Genomic DNA, 2,653 nt, shown 5'->3' on the forward strand with positions numbered 1-2,653 from the left:
GGGGGGATGAACAACAGAAACATGGGTGAAAAGAGACAGTGGTTAGTGTAAGGTATGAAAACAATAATAATTTATAATTTATCAAGGGGTTTTGAAGGTGGGAGGGAGGAAGGATGTAAAAAAGAGGAGCTGATAGCAAAAGCTCAAATAGGAAGGAAAGGTTTAGGATATGTACAAATATGCTTGATACAATTGATGTAAGGACTGTTATAAGAGCTGGAAGAGCCCCCAATAAAATGATCTTTTTAAAAATTGAAAACATAGCCACATAGGCTGACTCTCGGCAACCACCATCTCCAAGGAAAGATCTCAAAAAAAAAAAGAAGAACCAGAGAGCTGCCTTGTGACCTCCCAGGGGGAACCAATGCCTCGTAAGGACACAGACTGGCAACTCAGAAGCCAGAGCCTCAAACATGTTCTCAGAAGGGCAGGCTTGTGGCAGTTGAAAGACCTCTGCCTGGTGATGTCTTTTCCAGTGCACTGGTCTCTGGTTATGGAAAAATGAAAGGTGATTAGTCCTTCACTCCCTACCCACTGGGGCAAAATGGCCCTCCTCTCTCCACAGACCTGAAACAACCCATGATGAGAGAGAGCAGACCTGAACAGATTGCACGGGGGAATTAACCAAACAGAAGCAGAAATTGGCCAGTCCCCTACAGTGTAAGGGACACACTCAGTTAAAGACAATGTAATTTGACATTGGTCCATACTTTGACAGTCAACTTGCCCCTCTACTGGGGCAGAGACATTTTCATGGCAGGAGTGTGGGCTGAGCTTCTCTGACATTTTCTTCCCCTTCACTACCTAGACAATATGTCTAAGCGGGCAGCTGCTCAGTCATTGGCCTCTATCCTCTAGAAGTCATTAAAGATAACGCCTAGACTGGGCCTGCACAGAAAATAGCATCCAATTCGAGATTGTGGAAATTGAATTGTTGGTTTCTTTGTTTGTTTGTTTTCTCTTTGCTTTATGTTGTTGTTTTTGTTTGTTTGCCTGTCTGTTTTTCTTTTTCATACTCTGTGTATTTGTGTGTAGAGAGACTTGAGGTTGTAAGATTTCATTATTTGTATATGCCTTTATGTTCTGATTTTTGCTTTGCTCTGTTTGTAATTAAAATCTTCACAGTGTTGGTTATTGCCAAAAGACTCATCCACTCTTGAACCTTCCATTAGGGCACAGGAAATAGTATCCACCCTAATACCACCTGATCAACAAATAGATGTCTTAAAAAATAGCACTATGTCTTGGAAACCACAGCCAACCTAAGTGCACATGAGAAAACAAAAAGAGGTGGAATGAACAATTGTGCAAAACACAGACACAGGAAAATTTCCAGGCAAAGAAATTATATTTAGATCTACCCATTAGGGACTACCAAGCCTAATACTTGGCTGCTTTAAATGGCTGGAGTTAAAAGTTGAGAATGAAAAGACCTAAAAAGAGAACTCAAGAAATAAACTACAGGACAATCTAATCAAAAAAGAAAAATTAGGAAAGATTCAACTACTCCAAATAGAAATCCAGAAGCCAAACATGAAGACATTCGATAACACGAAGATAACAGTCTGAAACTGTGAAATAACAGAATGAAGCACAAATGAATGAGCTTGAAGACAAATCCCACGAGACCATGCTACAACTGTACATAAAAAGGTGAAAAAATCTGAAGAAAACATTTTATTTTTGTGGGAGACTTTTAAAAGAAGTAATTTACATTTGATAAATATTCCAGTACAGAAAAGAGAAGAGAAAGATGCACAGAGAGAAAAGCAGTCCAAGAAATTCTGGAAGAAAATGTCCCTAACATTATGACTCAACAGACAATAACAACTCAAAATGCCAAAGTAAACCCAAATAGAATTGATCTCAAAGACAATTACAATATATCAGAGTCAAACTTTCTAACTTCAAAGTAAAAGAAACAATCCTGGGACAACTTGGGGAAATTAATTTACCTTCAAAGGGAAACTAATAAGGAAAGCTAAAATTTTTAAATAGAAGCCATGCATGGAAGAAGGCAGCAGTGGAGCTATGTATATATCCAGACTCCTGAAAGAAAAGAATTGCCAAACAAGAGTCTTCTATCCCTCAAAATTATCCCTCATCTAAGAAGGGGTGGGAGTGGGAATCAAGGAAAAACTAAAGGAGTTTGTAAAAACAAGACCAGCCTTACAAAGGGAATTCATTGGAGAGAGAAGCAAGTAGTAGACAGCAACCGAAGATCAATAGATGACATCAGGGAGAAATCAACTCACTGAAACAAAACACAAAGTGAAACAAACCTACATGATTGAAAATAAGGAACCAGAGATAATATTCTGCAAGAAAAAAAACACACAATAAAACAGAAGAAACAAGAGTAGATATAAAAGAGTTGGATGAAGAGAAAATTAAATAGTTTGCAAAAGCAAACAAAATGTCTAAAATGTGGAAAATATTAAAGAAGTATTCTCAAGGAAAGAAAACATCAACAAAATAAATATAAAAAATAAAAACAAAGCACACTAAATAGTAAAATTAAAAGAAAAAGCAAAGACATAAAATGAAATGAAAACCCACAAACAAAATAAATTCAACCGAAATGTGGGGAGTGCAGAGTGGAGACCCAAAGCCCATTAGTAGGCCACTGGAGATCCCCTTGCAGAGGGGTCTC

Source organism: Echinops telfairi, unplaced genomic scaffold, assembly GCF_000313985.2.
Source record: "Echinops telfairi isolate 266 unplaced genomic scaffold, ASM31398v2 ScPeMD7_4;HRSCAF=17, whole genome shotgun sequence".
Classification (NCBI taxonomy): domain Eukaryota; kingdom Metazoa; phylum Chordata; class Mammalia; order Afrosoricida; family Tenrecidae; genus Echinops; species Echinops telfairi.